General features: G+C 37.0%; 1 protein-coding gene across 11 annotated transcripts in view; it reads right to left on the reverse strand.

Annotated features, from left to right (window-relative positions):
• The window catches only part of mub (poly(rC)-binding protein mub), an 81,308-nt gene that overhangs the window by 35,674 nt on the left and 20,806 nt on the right, over positions 1 to 24,828 (reverse strand). Inside the window, exon 2 of one of the 11 annotated variants that reach the window (XM_064689818.1) lies at positions 20,808 to 20,878. The exons of the other annotated variants lie outside the window; for them this stretch is intronic. The gene's annotated coding sequence lies outside the window, so the exon portion shown is untranslated. The remainder of the gene's footprint in view (positions 1 to 20,807; positions 20,879 to 24,828) is intronic. 11 annotated transcript variants of the gene reach the window in all.

Raw genomic sequence — 24,828 nt, forward strand, 5'->3', positions numbered from 1 at the left:
GAACAACAACAACAACTTTGTGCACATAATAATATTAATATTAATAACATAAAATACTTGGCTGCTGAGCCCAAACCCAAAACGGTCAACAAACAGTCCTCGGTCTGATGAATGTCCCTGGGCCGCACTTAATAACATTTGGGCAGATTTTATAGCCGGGCGTTAGCCGTGCACATAATTTGATTTATGTTTACCAACTGGCCCCAAAGGCAACGATTTTCTTTTCACTTTAAAAGGTTTTAAGCGACATTTCTGCTTCATTTTGCTCTTTTTTTCGTTTTTTCTTTCTTGTGTTACGACCAGCGGCAATGGTAACAAACAGCTGCCAAATAAAAGATTTGAGCTGAAAAATTAAGTAACATTTCAAGTGCGCTTATCGAATTACAACATGAGAGCTGACAAAGCGCTTATAAATTACTTCACATTAATTTAATTTTAAATTGTGAATTGATTGCAAGCTGCTTAATTTTAAAATACATACTTTTTATATATACTATTCTTGATATATTTCACCTAGAAATTGGCTTTTCAATTACTTTACCATCGCAGCATTAACATTTAGTTCGCCCTAAAACCTTTAGCAATTATCAATGTTGGCTTATGGCTTCTATATAGACTCAAAAGCGAGATTTAATTGCAAAACAAACCTAATGGAAACCTGGCACAATTCACAAAAGCTCCTGGTTGGCAGTTCCAAAATGATTTTGCTGCCACATTCAACAATGGCAGAAACAAAACGCAAATGTTGCAGAAATATTTAATTATCCCGCACATACAAAGCGAGCATTAAGGGGCAGGCAGCCCATAATAATTGCTGTTGCTGTAACAATGGGCATATGCCAGAAATTATAGCATACTTATGTGGGTGGACGAACGGAAGGGGTAGGCTAAAACTTTGGGCTTCCTGCTGCTGCTGTTGCTGCTCTCTTAGAACACCTCAATGCACACACAAAGCTTACATAAGCGAGCCGACCCACAACACACACAGCAAACACAACACATTCACACACACACACACACACACGAATGCCGAGTGCCGTATTAATTTTGTGTCAAATAAGTGAAACGCAATTAAACGCACATGTCAGTTCGTGGCAAATGGCCAATAGCCAGACAGAGCCACAATTAGAGTGAGAGGAGAGCGTGAGTAACGTAGACAGAGATAGCAGAACGAGCCATAGAAGGGGGGAGAGGGAGCGGGCGATAGAGCCTCTCTCTCGCAAGGGCTACACAGCCTCCACAATCAATACAAGCAGCAACAAAGCAGCCACTCAATTCACTAGTACAACAACAACAAAACTAATATGTGTGTGTGTGAGTGTGTGTACAGATTGCCATACAGACAAATTGCACAAAATCCCTTAATATGATGACCTATTAAAATTATGTTCTCTATGCTGCTCGCGACAATGGCAACAAAAGCGGAAACTATAACGGCACAAGGGAAGTGGAAAGGGGTGCGGCTGGGATGGGGGGATAAAAACTCTGCATCGTAGGCGGCTTTGCGTGTGTAATAACTGAAATAGTATATAAACATACACATATTCTTCTTTTTTCCTTTCATTGCTTTGAGTGTGTGTGTGCCCAAAATTGCCTATTACATATTACAGCGCTATAAAAGTATATATATATATATATAATTCTGTATGTGTATGTGTATTTATGTATGTGTTGCAGTGCACATGAAATTGCCGAAGCAGGCACGTCAAACAGATTGAAAGTTAGCTAGAGACTTGTCATCATTGATTGCGTGGGCGTGGCTTTGGTAACATAACTCCCTAAGATGATAAAGCAATTATTGGGAAGTTTGTGCGTTAGTCCCGAGGGACTTAGTTATTGTACAGTTTTAATAGCAAGCTGAGCGAAATAAATGTGTGCAATATAAATGCTTGAATTTCGACAGCAAATATAAATTAATAATAGTAAATATGAAAAAAATAGTTGGTCAAATATTTATGGACTTTCGAAGTGCTTTGTCAGATCTTTTTACTGTTTCAATAGCCAAATATTATATACGGAAGAGCTCGGGTTCTGCAAAAAGTGTGCGACAATCTTTAAAAGAATTCGCCCAAATATGTTTGAAAATGAGTTTCAGATCGATCGAATAGTGAACAATAAAGTTTAAGAAAAGTTGTTCCAGATTCTTCCAGCTTGCGAGTGGAATTTCCCAAAATCCCTTCAATCTTCACTACATAAAATAATTACAGTAAAGATTTCAGATTTCCTCTTATGGCTTGGGCTGTGCGCTGATCACCAGTCATTCAATCAGTCAATCATTCAGTCAGCCATACAGTCAGTCAGTCGAACAGTTAAATAAATATCAATATAAAAATGTATTAAAACAAATTATATAAACTATATTAAAACAGTATATAAAAAATTAATACATATACAAATACTTTATAAAGCATTACAAAAAATATATATTAAAAATATATAAAAAATAATATATATTAAAAAAATAATATATATTAAAAAAATAATATATATTAAAAAAATAATATATATTAAAAAAATAATATATATGTATATATATTAAAAAATACATATATATTTTAAAAACTATATAAAATAAATATATACAAAAATATATATATTGCAAAATATATATTTAAAAAAATGCAGTTAAGGATTCAACTGAATTCTAATCAATGTGCGTACCCTACTCTTTATCAATGGGCTACTACTATTTCAAATAGAATATGTAATATTTGGCTTGTCTGCTTCACTCGCAATACTTTTTATGGTCTTTTTTGATTGTCTTTGGTTTTTGTGTGTTGGCACACTTTTTGCTGAATCCTACACAAGGCATACGGCAAGATAAAAGCGATAACCCCTATGAACTGCTATAGAACTGATACAAAGCGACAGCAACAACAACAACAACCAGAACAACATCTGCAGTTCATAGTTTTTTAGTGTCAAAAATGTGGAGACTGTCGAGTCATTGCCTAGGCAGGTTGATATGTAAATGCACAATAAAGCAGAAGGATTAAGGATTATAGCACAAGGCACACAGTTAGTAAGAGCTGGAGAGAGAGAGAGTGAGAGAGAAAGAGAGAGGGGAGGGGGTGCTGAGGCAGAGAATTGAGAAACAAGTCACAAATATCATAGACAATAGTAGACAATGAACACACACACACACAGAGAAAAAGAAGAATATGACAAAAAAGTGACAAAATGTTGGCACAGGTTTTTCCATTTCATTCCATTTTATTCCTTTATGCGCAACATCTATGTCACATCATATGATGACGTGGACATTTAGTGTCCTGAATAGACATGTGTGTGTTGGTGTGCGTGTCTGTGTGTGTGTGTGTGTGTGTGTGTGTTAAAGGATGTTTATAACAATGCCACAGCCAGAGGGGCAAACTATGCAGAATATTTTGATGCTCAAATGTCAAAGGCATAAAAGAAGAAAGAAAAAAATAATAAAAACATGAAATGACATTTAATTAGAAAATCCTCAAAAGAATTCAAATCAAACAAAAATACATATTCAATCTAGTCGAGCACAAGCTTATATGAGCCAGACAAGGGTTATAGCTAAGCTATAGATGGATTTAATATTCGAGTATATAGCTATATACCCCTTAATATATTAGTGAGTGTGCGTGTGTGTATGTGTGTGTATTTTGAGAGAGCTTATCAAATTAAAATTTAACACAAGCCAAGGGTCGTTACGTTGATTTACGTTCCGACCGAAGCCCTTGACGTCCATTCAATTGTTGAACTAAAGTTTTGGCCTTGCCGTGTGTGTGTGTGTGTGTGTGTGTGTGTGTGTGTGTGTGCTCGGTCTGCACCTCATTTATAATGGACACACAAAACTTTATTTATTAATCCAAGAACTCAGTTATTAAGCACACAATACCCTAGATGGCTGCACATTGGTGAACCTTCAGCTATTTATGTCGTTTAATCCATATCTCATTTGCCAAAGCTTAAACTTTGAAATGACAGTCTCTAAGCCACAACTAATTGCAAATTAATTTCAGGCCAGGCAACATTTTAAATGTTGATGGACAAATATCGAGAATAATGCAAGCAATTTGGATCAAATAATTATTGTACAGATTTAACTTTGTAGATAAAACAAGAGACAGACGAGCTTAGGAAGTTTAGTGAGAAAATAATATAATATAAAATATAAAAAATTTAGAAAAAAGCTAATGTAAATTAGTTAAATGATAATATGAAAGTAGGGGATTATGTTTAAGGAAAAATAAAAGAGCAGGACTTGGAAAAAATAAAAATTAGGAGAGGGAACAAAAAATTTCTTTGAAATGTAACGGGAATAGGATAAGATTATATATAATAACAATTATATTACAAATATAAATATAATAAATAATAATATTAAAAACAATAATAATAAAAATAATAATATACTATTAGTAGACTATAAAAATAATGATTTTTGTAGATCAGTTAAAACTAATAATAATTATTATATTACAAATAATACTAATAGCTTTAATAATAATACTATTTCTAATATTCAACAAAATAATATTTCTAATATTAAACATAATAATAATAAAATGTATAATCAACTATTTGCTTAGTGTACCAAGAAAAACATAATTTGTTGAGGAAGTGCAGATAAAGAATATTTTTTCCCCTGCATTTGGTATAGTATTAATTCCGACCAAAAAGCCAATATCAGACGTTTGACACTTGCTTTTCAATCTCTTTCTCTAAAGCGCTTTCTCCAGCTCCATCTCCATCTCTAGAACAGTCTCTAATGAAGTCAACAGATGGTCTCTGTCTGTCCGTCTGTCCCATAATGCGGTCAATCACATGATGTCGCCTGACAAACCATAATTATTGCAACTGTTGTCGTCGCTGTTGTTGTCCCTGTCATCGTTGTTGTTGCTGTTGTTGTTGTTGCCAGCGTCATTGCCGCCTTAGAGCGTTAAGTATCCGTTGGATGCATTTTCTTTAGGAGCAGATTTTGTGCCATGTACCTACACTAATTACAAATTGCGCTATGCTACAGTTGCTGTTGCTGTTGCTGTTGCATGTTGCCCCCCGTCTTCGTGCTGTTTGTTTGCCAGCGCAGCAAATTCTCTCGTCTCATAAATTAAGTAGGCCACCCATAGACGGACCGATGCAGACACCATTGCTGCCCATTTACCCCCAACCGCCCCCGCCAGCACAGGTGCAAATGCAGCAGCAGAAGCAGCAACAGCAGCAGCCCAGTGGGTTGCCTGAAGCCCCCCCGCCTGGTTAGCTGGGTGAATTTTTATTAACACCGACGTCAACGACGCGTTGCAAAATGCAACGAAACATTACAAATGTTGCCAAGCAAAAGATGCACATAAACACACACACACACAGAGAGAGACACACAGACACAGCTGTCTTGAGACTTCGTCTGCTTGAAGAAATCTTATTAAAAAATACACACGGAGTGAAAATATGGTCGGATATGTTAGTTTGTTGTTATTCCTTGTTGTTGTTGTTGTTGTTGTTGCAGTAGCGGCAGTCACCGTTGCAATCGCATAAATTACGGCCAGCAGCCAACATCAACTACTACCTCCATAGCCATACTCAGACACTCTCTGTCCCCCTCTCTCTTACTCTCTATCGCCTCTCTACACAATTCTCACTTTTGCCTAATGCCCGTTTGCCTCTCTAGTTGGGGGGCATTCGCCTTTTTAGCACCCAGCGTAGAAGCCGAGGCATGAAATGCGATTTGCGAAGGCATTTGCCATCATCATCATCATCACCAACAAAGGCAGACCCGCACCTTACCCCTTAAACACCTGAGCGAAGCATTTTGTTCTTACCCTAGCCGTAGCTAGGTGTTAATAACACAAACGGGTTGTTAACATACGTCACTAAGTTTTAATGAGTATATTTTCAATATTTAGGGTGTGCTTGGAATGTCTTAAACGTGAGTCTGCATATTGCGGAGAATAATGAAACGAACTTGTGTTGCATATTCGAAACAAACTGTAAAAATATACGTGTACTAAAAGTTATACAATATATATTAATATATATATAAACTCTTCATAAATTAAATTTTGAAACTATATATACTTTTAATAAACGCAACCAAGCCCAACTCTTAATTTACCGTATCAAAGTTTCAATTTATAGAAACCTTACCAAATACTCTAGTATTTTTAATTAATATTAACATATTATTAATTATATATTTAATTATAGTTCATATAAATGTTGTATGGTAGTATTATTTTACTGCTTGGTTATTATTATTACTATTTATTTATTTTACGATTTATTGTATTATTATTATTTTTCTTTATTTATTTTTTTGTCATTCATTTATTTTTTTTTTCATTCATTCATATATTTTTACTAGTTTCTTTTATTTATTTTAATTATCTTATTTGTTTTAATTTATTTAAGTTATATTTTTTAATTATAATTAAATACTTTGTATTATTATTTATGTTTATATATTATTTATTTTTATTAATAATTTATTATTTTTTTTATTTATTTAATTATAATTTTTATATTTATTTTTTATTATTATTTTTTTTTTTTTTTTTATTTTATTATTATTATTTTATATTATATATACATATATATTATTATTATTGTTTATCTTCTATTTTTAATTATAATTAATTACTCCAGCCACTATCTAGATTTAATAATACCTGATAATCTTGGCTATGCAACACACCTGTTATTATTCCTTATCTTGCTGTTCCGCAATCTTAAATTAAGCCCCTGCTGGAAGCCTCTATTAATTTGCTAATTAACTTGGCCATGAAGCCTAGCACATAAATTACAAAGTCTCTGTTAATTGGCCCGTTGCAAGACACTTTTGATACACGTTGCATGCAATCGCCAAAGAGCTAAATACACCTGAAGCAATACTTGCAACATGATGATGCCGCTGCCGCTGCTGCTGCGGCGGCGGCTGCGGCTGCCGACTGCATAAGCCTGAACTCAAAAGGTAACCTCCTTTGGGGGTATCTGTAGCCGGGCAAAGCTCTGGCCCAATATTCCCCCAACACGTGCACACACACATATGTATCCAGCGTGGAGTAACAACCATCGACAGATATTTGGTCAAATGCCATTGGGTTAAAGGGACGGTTGGGGAGGTAGGCCTATTGCGTGAATAGGCGTGGCATACGTTTAAGCCTTGGCGTATTAGTTAACATGGCAACTAAATATGTGTAGTTGGCAACTCTGCTGCACCTCGCTCAAAGTGAGAGAGCGGGAGAGAGAGAGAGAGAGAGAGGGCTAACGAAAGAGTGAGAGCTTTGAGTTTTTATTGTAGGGCAAATGGATCGGCTTTTATGCAACAGTGCGCATCAAAAAGTATTTGACAACTGCACACAGTGTGTACACACTGCTAAGGTTTCGCAGCAGAGCAACAAAGAAAACAGCAACAATAGCAAAAAAAAATAAGCTGGGAGACAACAGATGAAAGTCGCTTAAAAAGGCATTAAAATTCATTTAGGCTAGGCGAACAACCGCAACGATATTGAAATTGATGCAACGGATTTGACTAATAATACAGTTAAATCCTGTCGGAACAGCTGAGCGTCAGTCGCCGAGCAGCAGCTATAAGCAAAAACAATCACACGCTTCATAAGCGCAGCGCAGACGCGACTGCGTAGGTGGCAGATGAGGGGGAGAGGGAGGAGCAGGCTGAATTGAAAGACGGCAGGCAACTAGGATAGAGGGTAAGGTGGTGGTGGTGGGCGAGGGATAACAATTGAATAAGCGAGGCAATCAATCAAAATACAAAATCTATTAGGAAGCAGAAGCGAACGAAGCAAATGAAGAAGAAGACGTAAACGTTGCCCGAAGGAACGAGTAACCGGCACAGTGGGTGTGACACATAAATTTGTGCATAAAATATATATTTTGTGTGCATTTTATATTAAATATATATTTATAGAGTTTAATTAACTAAAATGATTCAATATGTATAATCAACATTGTGCCTAAAGTCTCATTTATTTTATGGCTATTTAATATGGATAATGTATGACTATCATAATGCTTAAACGACACACAAATATAATGGACGAAGTTAAGGCAGTTGGCATAAAATTAAGCTATATTTAAGCACAATGCAAACACATACAAATTTATCTAAGCCATAATTAGAACATTCTAGTGCCAAAGTTGGCCCATTGTGCGTTTTGCGAATGACGCAAAACCCAAGCTAGTCAACTGGATTCCGAGTTTTCCGGCTGTGAGTGTGTCTGGTTCAATTATGAGGCGGGCGTTGGAAATCGCTTTTCTTTTACCGGGACTCAATTCAGTTTTATCGAGTGCGAGACGCGGCTAATTTAAAAATGTTCATAAGCAAAGTAAATGACATTCTTAAATGACATAAATTAATAATTTCAGCGCTATACGAAATGCACAGGAGCGAGTGAACAGGATATACATAGAGAAAGAGAGAGGGAGTGAGAGAGAGGGGGGCAAAACGATAGCAGCTCTGAGTGCTAAAACAAAGTGCTTTCCATTTTAATTTATTAATTTAATGTGCGCTCTAAAAGGCAGCAGTAGCTGTGGCAGGACCTGCCGCTGCCTGCCCCCTCCCCCGCCCACACTCCTGCAGCCTGCCACCAGGCAGTTTCAATTTTTAATTCAATAAAGCGGCAAAAAAAGAGATGTTGCCTATCGAAGTGACGTTCCGAGGGCGGCACGCTGTAACGGGGGCGGGCGGGCATATTTAGCGCGACAGTCGTTAGGGCCATAAAGTTTAAAGGCGCAAAATGGTTGGTGTGTGCGTGTGCGTGTGTGTGTGTGTGCGCGCTATTTTTGGCCAATATGCCGCTGGCTGTGCAAGTACATTACATTTTGGGCTAAAAGCTCGCCCGGGACACAGTCAGTCAGTCAGTCAGTCAGTCAGTCAGTTAGGCAGAGGCTGTCAAAACAAACGGCAAGTCATAATGCTTATTGGCTTTGTGCTGGGCTAGAAAATACAATTAGGAAAAGGCCAAGCCAAAGAATTTCAATTAAATTGGCAACAACAATATGCATATACATATATATATATATTTATGCCATATATTAATCAGAGCAGGCCTAAAGTGCAATGCGAGTGTATTAAATTGAAATGTGCGTGTGTTTGCGGCTTGAAATAAATTTTTAAAAATTTAATTAAAATGCCACGAGTTTAGGTACCATGCAACAATAACAAGAACAACAACAGCAACAATGAAAATTGGCTGCATAAATAAGAAATTAGATTTTAATATAGCACACATTTAGGCGCGCGCTCCCGGGGCCACATCATAATGAAAAGCCGCCCGCCCGGGTGCCTGCTGCCAGTTTTTCTTCTATTTCTTCTCCAATTTTTTTTTTTTTTTTTTTTTGCCTGGACAAGCCTTTTTGGGGCATGGCGACGCTGGCTTTTGTTCAGCATGAAACCGTCGCAGTCGGCGGGTTTATCTTTTATTTTCTACATTTTCCTTTCGGCCAGTTAACAGTTTGTCTTTGCTTCGTGAAACTTGAGCGAGCGCTTAAGGAAATGCTTGAAATGCTTTTATTCGAAGCCAGAGAGTTGAAAGCATTTAGGTTTTTGTTTTTATGCTTGTGGGCGAACTACGCTTTGTGAAGAGCTTCAGCTTCAGCTCGAAGATACGTGCGCGTAGTGGCAGATACTTTTGGGGAACATGTTCAGCTCGGATGTGTGATTGATGAATCGCTTGAAAAATGAACAAATTGACGAAAAGAACGCACACGTGAAGTGGAAGATGCTTAAAGTTGATGTAGAGCATGCCAAATGCCGTTGCGATGGCCCATTTAATGGACTTAACGCATAATCTAAAATAATGATGTGGCTTAATGTGAGGAACACACACTAAGGCAGTACTTTATATGTTAGACCTTAGTTAATAGCAAATGCGCGTTAGCCTCATTAATGAGAATCGCAGAGAAAGGCGCTTTGCTTGGAAATTGCATATAAAACTGTTAATCTGCCTTCACACGAACATTCTATTCTAATTCTACTCACCAAACTCTCTTCATACCAATATTAATGTTTTCAATTGAGCCGTTTTCGCCGTCTGTATCTCTGTATCTCCCTGTATCTTTGGCAAGTATCATCAAGATAGCATTAAAAACTAAGAGTAACTTTTCACCAAGCCAAATGCAATGCACATTATAGTCCAAATACAAAATAAACCAACATTATTTTCTTTTAAGCAAGATAAAATGCTACTCAACTGTGTGTTCGTTCGGTCGTTTCCACCAGTTTTATATTTAAGATAGTTATTTATTGGCAAGCTCATCTGCTAGAATAATTTCAAGTTTAAGTGCCTGCTTTCAGCAAGAGTAGTCATCATTGAGCTATAACTTTTGTAGATGCAGCAACCAGCTAGGGGCTAACAATCGGTGGAAAAGTGGAAACATACATACAACAACGGAATGCACACATGAGTTGCAAAGCGAAACAAACAGCATTTAGTGCATAAGTATTTAATACAAGCGGCCAACTCAAAACCAGCCCAAAAACCGGCCAGCACACCCCCTACAGCCGCTCCGCCTGCCGTTGTCTCATCTGGTTGTTAGCAGGAAAAATGCATCAATGCATGCCGTAAAAGCTGCTGCGATAGGAAAAAAAGAGAAAAAGAAAAGGCCAAGACAACATAAAACACAGCGGCAAAGAAAAACGGCCAAACAGGCCACCAGTCAACGGCAAAGAAAATGGCCAAACAAGTTTGCTGTGTTCTACGAGCAACGACGAAACAGGCAAGAGTCTATGGGGCAGGAGCTGGATGAGTTGCTGGCTGGCTCTGAAAACTTGGCGTGCTTGTTTGTCATCATCATCGCCATGGGTATTATCATCATCATCATCATCAGCAGCATGCACAACAACTGTGGGGGCAACTGTTGTATGCAGTGTTTCAGTTTTTTCAGTTTTTCACTGCCACATTGAATTGAGAGACGGCGAAACATGTTTTTCCGCCAGTGCAATTTTACCTTGCCAACCGAACAGCCAAATATAAAATGAAACCAAGCCAAAAATGAAAATACATTCGCCACATGGACCGCATGTCTTTCTGTCTTTCTTTCACTCAGTCAGTCAGTCATTCCTTCAACTCGGCTTAAAAGTTGCTTCGTACGTTGCCACAATCGCCTGAAAAAGGTATTATGATAAACTCAGCAAGAGCAAGGGCCAGAGCCAGAAGCAGAGCCAAAAACCAGATGCAGAGCAAAGAGCTGCAGGCAAAACAAACTAGAAGCCAAAGGAACTAACTTACATGCAACATGCAGCACATGCCCCTTAGACCATGTACATGTACACACAATAACACGGCAATTAGAAACAGCCAAGAGTTTGCTACAGTTCCAAGAGAGCGAGGGAGAGAGGGAGAGAGTGAGAGGTAGAGACAGGGAGAGAGCAAATAGATCCAGCGCAGCACGTAGAATAGTAGTTGCATTAGGCTGAGGCAGCAACACACACATACACACACACCCACACACACACACACACATCTACGACAAACTAAGCTCTTCTCCCGGGTCTGTGGGCGGACTATAAGTTGCGGCTTCAACTCAAGTTCTACTGAAATACTCCACAAAAGGTTGAACAGCTAAAGCCAAAAATAAAGTGAAGAGCCACAAGTCCAACCAAAATGTAATACAAATAAATCAATTAATATTCTAATCAATCTAAGTTCAATATACATTAGATTACATTAAAAGCGGTTTAAAATAATCTGACAAATTAAATATTTTAAGTGAATATTGTTCATAATAAACAACAAGCAATAAATAATCAGGTTATCTCATCAAGAATCTCCCGTTGCTCTCAAGCGCAGACTTTGTTGCTTGCGACTTTTTCAGCGCTATAACTCTTTGAGAATTATAAGCTACTACTCTTTGAGCATTTTAAGCTGATAATATTATTATTCAATATTCAATTGTCAAGTTAAACCTTAATCTCTTTGAGCATTATTAACGGGAATTATTATTAATATACATTTATTTAAAGGTTATTTATCAACTTAACCAATTATCTTTGAGATTTATAAACTAAATTTATTATGTTTTGATATTCATTCATTTACCCTATAACTCTTTGATTATTATTATAACCTGCTGAAGGTAGTAAATATATTAATAAAATGAAATATATGTATATACATATCAATGCAACCATAATTAAAATTCAATTGTTTCCTTAAACGTTTTGTTCCTGGCATTATTTCAAAAACTGCAAATCGCTTATAAGCATATTTTCCTCCAATAAAAAATGATTTATCCAACTGTTCATAGAAACTGTTCCTACTCTTGTGTCCTGCAATCACATTCAAATTGACTTCGACGACCCACATCAACTTTATAAGTGCTCTTCCCGTCCTAAACAAACTTGGGCCAAACTTTCAAACTTTATTTATTCGGCGTAGGCCGTCGAGACTCTTGTGCCACCAAATGCGACGCCTCCACATTAATTACATTTTGCACTAGCGGTAAAAAGAAATGAAATCAAATACATATATGCGTTAGGGCGATGCCGCGCAGCTTTAAAGAGGAATTTAATTATAGCGAAGCTACCAAACAAAAATCACAGAAAAAAAATAAAGAAAGAAAAATTAAATGCGAAGCACTACGTAGTGCAAATCATCAGCGGAGTGCAGCCAGAAGCTAGCCGGATAAAACGCAGAGGGCCGTACTCGCATAACCGATAGACCAGGGAACGGGGCAAAGAGAGAGAGAGGGAGCGAGGGAGGGCGGTAGGCAGGGAGGCTGACACTCAAAGGCCGCCTACAGTCGTTGCTCTGTGCCGTAGTTGTTGTTGTTGTTTTTGCTGCTTTTCTGCTTTTCGCTGTCGGGTTTAATGAACGGAAATCTCTTGCAAATATTCAATTGCTATACACAGCTCTGAAGCGCAGTCAGCGCAGACTGCATACAAGTACATATATGCATATATATACATACAATTACATATACATATGTGCACAAGCACAGTGCACAGTGCACAGCACCAAGTGGAGTGTGCATGGAGTATGTGTGTATGTATGTATGTATATATTTATATATGTATATATAGGCAGCATACGATATGGCCGCATCCACACACACACACACACACTCACATTCACACAGTGGAAGTCAACAGACAAAGCGCATGTCGAGCAAACGACGACGACCATGCTGATAATGATGTTGTGAATGATGATGATGATGATGACAGTGGCGATGATGAAGATACTCCGACAAAAGTGCAATGTGCGTTGTGTTGCTTCACAGGCCCCATGATAATTAAGTTTGATAATGATGTTGCCCTACGGCTGCCAGACAGGTTGCTAGCCAACCGCCACAAACGCCGCTCGCCCGGTTTTTCGCAATTATTTGAAGTAGTCAACGGCAGCACAGATTTTCCACAAAAAAAACACAAGATAACCAAAAAACATACAAATTTTCAACAGCTATCCGAACTACAAATACCCTTTTACAGAAAATATGTAACATGAAGAACAATTTTAAATAAAAATTTATCTCAGAAAGTTTTTCTAGTCGATCACATCTATGATGCGATCTAAGTGGAAACTATAAGAGTCCAAATGGAAACGTTTCTGATAAAGAATTGGTAATGAAAAAAAATCAATATATAATGTGATCTGAATAACTGTAACTCATAAACAGCTGGTGCTCATCTAAAGTATGTAAAACTTTATACCCTATGAGCCCCGACATATTTAAGGACCTTACGTATTATTTGGCGACAAAATTAAAATACGCCCGCTAAGTAGAGATAAACTGAAGCCCGGGCCTAGGCCTAATGCCAAAACATATTTATAGGCTCGCCGCCGCTCTTCTTCTCTTTCTCCCTCTCCCTCTCTCTCTCTCTCTCTGCTGCTGCACATACATTTGCAATATTAATAATCTGCTGCCATTGAAAGCCATACAAGGCGCGACGGCAGCGGCGACGCGACGTTTGCCGTTGTACGTGTCAACATTCGACGCTGGCTGCGCTGCCAGCGTCAACGGCGACTGCATGCGCGACGGCGCATATAAATTTTGTGTTCTTTTTTATGCTTTTTTTTTTTGGAGTGGTCTAGGAACTTTTGCGCCATTGCGAGTGGCATGCAACGACGCCAACAACAGCAACAACAAGAAACTTATCTGCCAGGCAGTGCACGCAGACGAAGTGCGGCATAAAACGTGGAGTAGAGTGAGGTGGCGGCGGCGGCGGCGACGCAGAAGCTAGCGAAACATGGCACAGTGGTGTCATTGGGGGGACATAAATAAAGACAGCGTGGGAAAGGCCATTATGGAAAAGCTGAAGAAATGAAAATCAAATCTAATCAGTTAGGTACCACAGAAAACAAAAGAGTTGAAACAAATAAAAGAAAGTCGTTAAATAATTTAAAGACTAAATCGAGAAAAAAAAAACACCTTAAGGATTTCACTTTTGCGAAAGCAAATAAATTATAGTCAATCAAAATATGACAGAAACTCAATAAAAACAACTGCAGTTCAACAAATTGTCAAGCAGAATATAGCTCATTGAGATATAAAAACAGTCTGCTGCACTCCCATTTAACAGCTTTTAGAAGTAATACACCGCAAACTTTGTAACAGTACAAATTAGATAATTTATTCAAGTGAATAAAAGTTGTATTTCTATTCTAATGAAAATGACAGAGCGAATAAACAAGCGAGAAATATTGAAAACTTTATATTTTTAAATTTCAATTTAAAAACATCATGATTAAGCCTATTTTCTTTTAATTTTTTATTATTATTTTGTAATTTGTTTTCATTAAATAAACCATAACATTTACACCACTGTGCGACAACCGCTAAATGCCTAGGCTGCGTCTGTGCAGCGGGAAGCAGTCGCTTTATGGGAGCAGGGCGGGCACGCAGAGAGAACTGGGTACCGCGCCTTTTCATTGGCCTTTGTCTTTTGTACTGCTCGCTCTCCTGCTCCTTCCCAGTCGCATTGCGTTGTTTGAGTGCACAACAAATATTGTCGCCGGCTAGGTCGGGATATCAACGCACTAAGCGCAGAGAAACAGCCCGGCACTGCCAGCCCTCCCCCCGCACCCGTAGCCGGCGACACAAAAGTAAATAGTAAACAAAAATAGTTTGCAGGCCAAAGTAAAAATGCAAAAAGGCAGCAAAGACAACAGCTCAAGCACTGGGCAAAGCGAAGCAAAGCAAAACGCATGGCGCAAGTAAATAAAAATAGCGCAAAATAAAATGTAAAACAGCTTTTTCTAGTTGTTGTTGTTGTTGTTGGTGTTGTACTGGGCCAGTTGAAATGAAATTAAAGCTGCTAAAATGCAGCGCAGAGTCGCGGGGTTTACAGTCAGTGCTCGTAAGTATGTACACACACACACTCACAAGTGTTTACACAGTATATACGTACATGTGTTTATATAGACATGGGCCATTTAGCCGAAGCCCTGTACGTACACATACATATGTATATAAACTGATTAAATGCACGGCATGCATTGCGATAGGCCCAACAACAAAAGACGACGTCGACGTCGACGACTAGTTCCATAAATTGATAAACAATCTGTTGTCAAGATTAACACTTGGTAGTGGTAGTTTTCAGTTAGAGTAGTATGTAGGGTATATAGGGAGGTGGCGAGTAGTCGTTATGTTATTTGTTATTGCATACAACAATTGTTAAGCGCTTGTATAAATATTTAACAGCCTGATTGAGTTAGCGATAAATTTGTGGTAACAAGCTACATGAACGTCCAATTACGCTGTCGATCGATTTGCTGATAAAAGGTCATCAAGTGAGAAAGTGGTTTTTCTATGCCCTACGAATTGATTAGTCATAATTAGCAGAGTCGAAGTCTGATAATGGAAAGAGAATTATCAGCAGGCAGGGTTTTTTCAAGTATTTCTACTCTCTGTGGCTGAAAAATTGTGGAGCAGCGTATCTCTCAGTCGAGCACACTCTACTCGAACATTCTTACCTGACTCATATGCATATAGTTTTAGCTAAGAAACAAAACAGATCTGTTCAAAAAGTCAAGAGTGTGCGCTATAAATAGTTCGTATGTAATTTGTTTGCCTTATCTGCGTTAACATTCACTTTCGATAAGCTTAACATAAGCATATCGATATAAGATCTAGAACAAAATAGAGCCTCGACGACTCTTATCTACACAATAAGTGAATGAGTGTGTACATAAATACTCGAAGACTTTTTGCGCAGCACGTGTTTGGCTAGATAAATAAATAGAAAGAAATTGCAAAAGGGAATCGAACATAAGGTTACACAAAATAAGTGACAAACGCAACCAAAGCATAAATCACTGAAAGGTCACTTTATTGACCTTGAGTTACAGATACACACACACACACAGGCACACACACACACACACGGCCGAACAGCTAATTCGGGCACATAGAGTTCACAGTGCAATCGACGCAGCCCCGGACCACAAGTCGGACCACAGCGAACAGCGGACAAATCATTTAACATAAACAAATGCCATCAAGCGAATCTGGCATCAAAAGAGATTAAAAACAAATTGCATGCGTTATAAATAAAACAAAAATCAAAATGCAGCCAGAAAGCACAGCAGCAAGACAGAGACAGATAGCGACAGAGAGGCGAGCGGCACAGAGCACGCGGGCAATGAACGCTTGATATACGCAAAATGAAAAGGCAAAAAGCAAACTGAGCAGAAAAAAATGGGGGAAAAAAAAACAGCAAACGAAACGAGAAGCACACACGCAGCTGGCGACTGCGGCAACGACTGTGACTGCGACGTCGCTGCACAATTCGCACCGAGGCAGCAAAAATGAAATATAAAAACAAATACAAATACAAGAAAAGAGAAGTTAAGCATTTGATTGAGTTTACGATAGAAAAGCATCGACAACGCACAATGAACTTTTAAACGTGCTGTTAGATACTTTACAGTTAAGATGCGCATAATTTAGTGCGCTCTCTCGCTCTTGCACGCTCTCTCTCTGTCTCTCTCGCTCTGTCGCTGGCATGTTTGTTGCGCAGTTTGTTGAAATTGGCGTATGAGTAATATAAAGCGGATATTACGTATACGAAGCATCACCTGTGCAACATGCTTGCACTTTGAGCTTTACTCTATAACCAAAAATATCAGAGTTCACAGCACACACACACACACACACACACACACACACACACACACACACACACACACACACACACACACTCTCTCTCTCACACACACATACGTGTTTATACATGGTATTTTGTTACACGACTGTATAAAGGCCTTGGCTTGGCTTGGCCCATTTTAAGTATCCAATTACAGCTGCAACAAACAGCATCAATAACAACGAGACGTAAACAAGCCCTTAGCTTATGCACATTGTACTGTGACTGAACGTATGTGTGTGTGTGTGTGTGTAAAAGTCAAACTATCAATTACAATTATGTGCACAAACGAGACGCTCGTGCAGCTGAGATACTCGCACTCGCACTCGCACTCTGAGATACTTGCGCACATCTGTCGAGCAGCTTTCGATGACTATACAAAACAATTAGCTAAAGTAGCTAGGCAAATAGTCAGGCAAAGCCTAAAACTTAAAGTTGAATCTTCAAATTTGCACATACTGAGAGCTGGCGTTAGAAGAGAGAGAAAAAAAAAAGAGAGAGAGAAGGCATGTGCCAATTGGGAACAACAAGATGTGCAATGCACAAATACACACACACACATTTACGACAGATAAACATCTATATACATAGGCATGGCCACATAGGTGAGCCCGCAACTAAGTCTAAAGCGGGTCGTCCCACGCCTCGACACAAAGCTTGACCCCAGCCCCAGCCCAGCCCCAGCCTCAGCCCCAGCCCCAGCCCCAATTCCATTCACAGTCGCAGACTCAATTCCAGCTCAAAACACAGTTTCGTAAATGCACTACAGAAAAAACTTAACTAGATTACAATACGTTGCACAATGCAAATATTTAATTTTGCAAAAAAAAAACAAATACAAACAAAAATGAATAATAACAAAAAGTTAGTCAAATAGAAGGTATACTATATTCTATTTAAATATTAAGAATATAAAAAATATAAAAAAAGCTTTCTACAACTAATTTCAAGTTCAATTTAATTTAAGAAGTTCACCTTTATCTTGTAAGTTAATTATTTGAAATGAAAGAAAAAAAGTTAGAATTAAAAATCAAATTTCACATAAACTCAATTTGTTCTGATATAATTTTTTAAAACCTAAATTAAGATACTTTAATTTAATTACAGTAGAGGAAAACATTAGATGAAGAATACATAATATTAAATTGAAGCGTTGAATTGAAAATTTATATTTTTAAGAAATTACTTATTTATTATCATCCGTTTTTGAAAAGGTTTTGAATATTGTATTTTGCAAATTTTTTTGAGTTTTGAATAAAATATATTTTTTAAGTTTTTTATTATGATTTAAAAAAAAAATAATAAATTTTTATCATATTTATTTTCTTTAATTAGTTCAATAAATATTTTTTCAACTTTGATTATTGTTTTATTTGATTATTTATTAAATAATTTCTCAAATTTTAGTTTTGATTATTATTAATCTTTCGTTTTACTATTATTCGAGTATTATATAATTCTTCGATTTTGATTATAATTAAATTATTTGATTATAATTTGAATAAATAATTTTTAATTTTTGATGATTATTTTTTTATTTAATTATTATTTGCATAGGAATTGATTTTTAAATTTGTATTTAATTATTATTTGCATAAGAAATCATTTTTTTAATTTTGATTATTATTATTTTATTTAAATATTGTTTAAATAAAATATATAGTTATATAGTTTAAGCACAAAAGTTTCATTTGTTAGTGTAAATTATTTTCGATGCATTTTAAAAATATATATATTTGTATATATAAAATGAGATTGTTGAGAGCAAAAATGGCAGATAAAGAAACTAAGATAGAGCGAACGAGAACGAGAAATAGCTTTGAGAGGTAGCTGCCAATACGCTTCAATGCATCCATAAGATATTGTATCTATAGCGCTGTGAATGTGTATTTGTGTGTATAAAAGCAGAACTTGCACTGAAATCTGAAATCTGTGACTGTAGCTGATTGACAGTGGGACAGCTTGGCAGGCATTCTGCAAAATGTTCCAACTACTTCATTCTTCTCAGCTGCAAACGAGATAAGGAACCAGCAAGCGCAGATACATCCGTTCTCAGATGCCGTGCAGCATCCGCAACATCAACTGGAAAGGCATTGACAACTTTTCTCTATTAACGCAATACTGGAAATCAGGCAGTATCGCTCGTGGCTCGGCTCTTAGCCATTGTATCTACACAAAGAGATTGCATAAATATGGGTGAGAGAGCAGCGTCGCAGTCTGAAGAGGCTTTGCAATTCAAATGCAATGAGGCGACACACACAGCAACAACAACAACTACACACACACAAACACTCACACACACAGAGAGACAAGACTGCAATTGATTGCAGCAAAAGTTAAGTAGATTATGATGGAAAACTTTTAGACAGACAGATCCAAACGAATGAACCAGAGGCTGACTGACATGATACGAGGAGAGTTTGCTGCCGCAGCTGCTGGCCACAGCCGAGTCGAAGAAAAGTTTTCAGCCCAAGTATGTCGTGTACTGTGAGTTTTACTAACTATTGGAAAATGAAGAAAAACCGAAGAAGTTGAAAAAAACTAGTTTTTCTTTCTGCTTATTGTGGCACTTGGCGGCTTTGCTAAGGCTGCTGAAAAGAAAGCCAGCTAAAACCCGTACATGAATTTTCACTGCTCGAAGGCTGTCAACGTTTTATGATATTTATTTGGTCGAAATAAAGTGTATATGCTTTTAAATGGCAGACCGCAGCTCAAGGCGGTGATTGAGCGAAAAGCAGGGTATATAAAACACATGACTGGCAGCAAATAGCCAACTTCCTGGCCGGCAACAATTTGAAATGCGCCTCCGTTTAACGGAAATTGTTCGCAGCGAACAGCAGGTTGTTATAATTTTTTTTTTTGGCCTGATAGTTGTTCAAGTAAATTAACTTGACGGACAATTAGTTTAAGAACAAGCTTAGCAAAAACTGGCTAGTCTACTTGAAAAGAATCAGCTAAATCCGCCTAAATTGGACGCCCTAACAAAAATTAAAAACCTCAAGTAACAAATGAAAATATCTTATTGGAATACATATGAAATAAAGAAAGAAAATGTGTATAAAAAACAATTAAAGGCCTTCGAAACGTTGACAAAAAGAAAGAAAATGCGCAATCTGCTTGCATCCGAAATTGCAGATTTTTAAGCTTTGATCATTCAAAGTAAAAATATATATATATATACATTTCGTTCGATATTATTGTCCACTTTAGACATTCATTCTCACGCGCCTGGAAAAGGCGCTCCCGTGTGAACTATAGGAATAAAGTTTGCCAAAGGCGTCTCCGGACGACGGAAATAAACATTTTGGCATAGTTTCTAATAATTTGTGAATTTTCATAATTAGCTATTAAGCTGTTAAGGCTAAAAAATTGAGCAACATCATTAGCAGCATTGAGGTCGATTTCTCTTGGCTGTGTATTCTATATGCTGGCACAGCTTGATGTGCTTATAGATCTGTTTGCGGTAAATAACCATCCCGTTGAGTAAGTTAAGTTAAGTAAGTATAAAAATGCTGTAGCTAAGCTTTTTAATCAACTTGTTGATAATTTAATGCAAAACGAGGCAGATTGATGAATCTGTTGGCAGAAAAACATCTGTTCGAGCGCGCTAGTTAATTTATAAATCGCGCTACCTGTAATTCGATTCGCCCACCCGGGCTATAAAGCTAGTTTTATAGTTTTATGGGCAGGCGGCGGCGCATTAATACTAAAATCTGTTTAAACTTACACAAAAAGATGCTGTGAGCTTTTGCTAAATGGGCTGGAAACGAAATCAATGCATAGAACACACGTACATACCTGCGAAAGAGAAAGAGAAACAAAAATAAGTGCACAAAATTAGTTAGTCAGTTTTTTTGTTTATTGACTTTTCTAAAATTAAGAAGGGGCCTTAAGCCAAGCCCCAAAATAAAAATTAATGCGGAAGTATTTCAGCTGCTTTGCATAAAATGATTGCGCAGGTTCTCGCAAAAGTTCACCTGGATTGAATAAATACATATTAAATAAAGGCAAAAAAAATGAACCTAATAAAATTTCAAAAATCTACGTATAAATAAAACAACAAACAAATTGAAATATTCACGCATAAATCAACAGATTTTTAGCTCATTTTAAAACTCAAATAGCTCAAAATGAATCGTTTAATAGAAAAAACCACTTGATAAATATTTTGTATAAATAAATTAGGTAAAAATGTTTCGATTTAACAATGTTGTTTGCTTTTTTACAGCAGCTGGAAAATCATGGAATGAAAAATCTTCACATCGTTTATTGTACAGGAAATGGAAAATTACACTGTCTGAAGAGAAACATAAGGAAATGAAAATAGCACGCGGCCAATTTCCAGGCAGGTGATGATATTGAACCGGTACTTTTTGTATCTTAGTTTTTTTTTTATTTTTATTTGTTTATGATACGATTTTTGACGTCAGTCGTCGTCGGTAAACTATGCTGAAACGGAACTGGTAGCCCCCAAAAATAAGTAAACCGGCACAACAGGTAGTCAAGTAAGTCGGCGCGACGATTAGTTGGGCGAAGACCAACATATCGAGTGCTAATCAAAAACAAGACAAGCCAACAACATGTGGCAAATGCGGCAACTGTGGCAAATCTGGCCAAATAACCGGACGCATTTTTGGCTGCAAACACAAACACAAACAAAATTCTCGCTATAATCCGCGCCATATAGGTCAATAAAGCTGAGAGTTGAAAAATCACAAAACAAGAACAACAAAAAAGAAAATAGCTGGGCTAAAAAATGGAAAAAATCAAATCAAAAGCATAATTTAAAAATCGCATGTCGGACAAAATCTTTTTGACAAATTGTTGCTCCCGCTGCCGCTGCAAACAAAAGTTAATGAACTTGCCGGCCAGATGTTGAGGAGCTGAGCTGCCGCTGCTGCTGCTGAGAGAAAATACTCGAGTGCGAACGCGCAAACAACAACACGAACTAATGATAATAACATAATACAAGCAATGTACACAAACCAAACCAAAAACAACAACAAGAAGAAGAAAAACGGCAACGAAAAGCATTTGGCTATGAATGAAAATGCCTACAACGTGGCTAAAATGCTTTGGGCAACAACAACAACTACATAAACTAAACACTAAGGCACATTTCGGTTAATAAAACAACAAAATGTGTGTATATGTAGATATCATTAAAGCCATATAAACAGAGAGGCGGCTAGTGTGAGAGCGAGTCGCTGTCAGTCAACACATGGAGGCAATGCTGGAATAGCTATTGAGCACAATAACAAATGTAATGAGATTAGCAGACTAGAGAGAGAGAGAGAAATTAAGAGAGAGAGATGGGTCTGAGTGTGAGAATGAGCTTATGTACATGTGGGCAGATGATCTCCCGATGATTCAGATACTTGCATTGCGAATAATTAATAGCCAAACAAATGTTGAATAAATCAAGAAATAAATAGCTTAAAAAACTAAACACCATGTTTTGTCCATACACAAGAACAACAAAAAGAGTATTTGATTGTGTTTAACTTTACAAATGCGCTGCAATTGTGAGAGTCAAGTATTTGAAATTGAATTTTAATTTCTTTTACCAAACGCAGCTATTTTTAGTTGAGGCTTACAATTTAATAAAAGAAGAATTTTATATAAGAGAGAGAATATTGGAATATATATAACTATAATTATATAAATATAACTGATGAGAGATGAAATTGAAATCTTCGAGTTTAGTTATAAGAGAATTTGTATGTGTAGTTTAAAAACTGCTTAATAATTAATAAAAGCGAGAGATTTAATAGCCTTGTAGACAAATGCCTTTTGCAGTTACATTTGTGAGAATAGTGAAGCTTGTAAATGCTGAGAATATTTTCCCATACGAGAATCTACTTTCCGACAGATTGTTCAAAGGGCAGCTATACCTTCAGATGTGGATAGGATTTTGCATATATGTAGAGAGCATAGTGAAACTTATAAATGCCAAGTTTGGCCAAAATATATTGATAAACAAAAAGATGGCAGCTATATGATGCAGTTGTTTGATTCGGACGGTTCCGAAATGTTTACTGCTTGCAACAGAAAGACGGACCTATGCAAAGTTTCAAGACGATAGGACAGACGGACAGACAGACTGACAGACAAGGCTATATCAACTCGGCTGTTGATGCTGATCTAGAATATTTATTCTCTATGGGATTGGAGATGTCTGCTTCTATGCTTCTATCCTCTACAAGGGTATAGAAACTATATATAACAAGCTGCCGCTATAATGTCCAATGATACTTGTCTTTTTGTTTATGTATCATTAATTCATTTCATTTATTTTAATCTTATATTAACCTATTTTCTTAACTTCACTTAACCCTAACTCTCAAATTCTTTACTATAATTATAAGCTCAATTATCAGCAAATTGATTAAGCAGCCAGCCGCATTAACAAAACTGATACGCCCCATTTTAAAGCATTTTGTACATGAGCTAATTATGAGCGAGCTAAAGTGATATAAACACAAATGCTCGAACTGGCAATACCCTATAAGTAAAACTTAAAGCTAACAAGCAGCTAGAATTGATAGACTATATATATATATATAGTCAAATGCTTTATATGAGCAAATATACTTTTATATGTTAATTCGAGTATTTTTAATTACGTTTTTGAAAAGAGATGCGTCTACAATCTCAATATACCCCTTTGATGTCTCCTACGCTTTATAAATATTTTATATGTATATTCTGTGTTTTGTTTTGGTATTTGACTCGGCGCTGAACAACTTATTTTGTACACAATCAAATTGTAGTTAACACACAAACAAGATCGGCGTGTCTGTAAATTATCATAAGCAAAAAATAAAAATAAAAAACAAATAAAATGTTAACAGGTTGGCCGCACCAAAAACTGCTGACTGAAAGCATTTTTGAGAAGCGGCAAAAAAAATTGTGGCCAGAATTTGATACGTTGACATTTGCATTTAATTCGCATCGAGTTTTGTTGTTTTATTTAAAGCGAGACGCAACGCGATTTCAATTATTGACAAGCGACAGAAAACAAAATTGCTTTGTGAAGACAAATTGGATTTTCCTTGAAAGAAAAATCTTTGTCAGAGTTTTTTTTTTTGTCTGCGCCAAATATGGAAAAGCTGCAGCAGGCGGCTGACAAAAATGGAAAAACTGTTTAAACGGCTGCGACAGCTAAGGAAAAATCAATGGCTCTTGTTTTGGCCCGATGTTGCCTTTGCGGCTAGTTGCGATTGTAATTAGCAAAACAACAACAACAGCGACAGCGAGAAGATTCCTAGAAATAGTCATGCAATGCAACTGGTTAAGCACAAGATACATAGCTGCTGTCGAATGTATCTGATAGATGCTGTCGAATGTATCTGCTGGATACTGGGCTGCAACGTGCACTAATAGTGTATATATAGGTCCAAGAATTAATGGAAATTTCGCGGAATGCAACTGCAGCTGCATTCATCAAAATGCATTTATGGCTGATTGCACGTGTTTTGGTATCTACAGATGCGTTCTCGATAAGCGCCAATGATTGCTGTTCAAAATTAGCTTCGATTCAGTTTGCAGTCGAGCATTTCCGACACGTGATTTGTTATCATTTGCCAGCTGCAAAATATGCGTTCCTAATGAACAGACATAATCTATATATGTGTGTGTGTGTGTGTACCTATGTCCGCGTACCAATGCACATTTGTTGTAGGATAGGAAGTCTTGAGGCAGCATAGCAACAATAAAAAAAATACTCAATTTAAATCAAATAAAAC

The sequence above is a fragment of the Drosophila montana genome, unplaced genomic scaffold, assembly GCF_035044405.1.
Source record: "Drosophila montana isolate Dmon_TW-CO22-7 unplaced genomic scaffold, ASM3504440v1 contig_3218_1, whole genome shotgun sequence".
Classification (NCBI taxonomy): domain Eukaryota; kingdom Metazoa; phylum Arthropoda; class Insecta; order Diptera; family Drosophilidae; genus Drosophila; species Drosophila montana.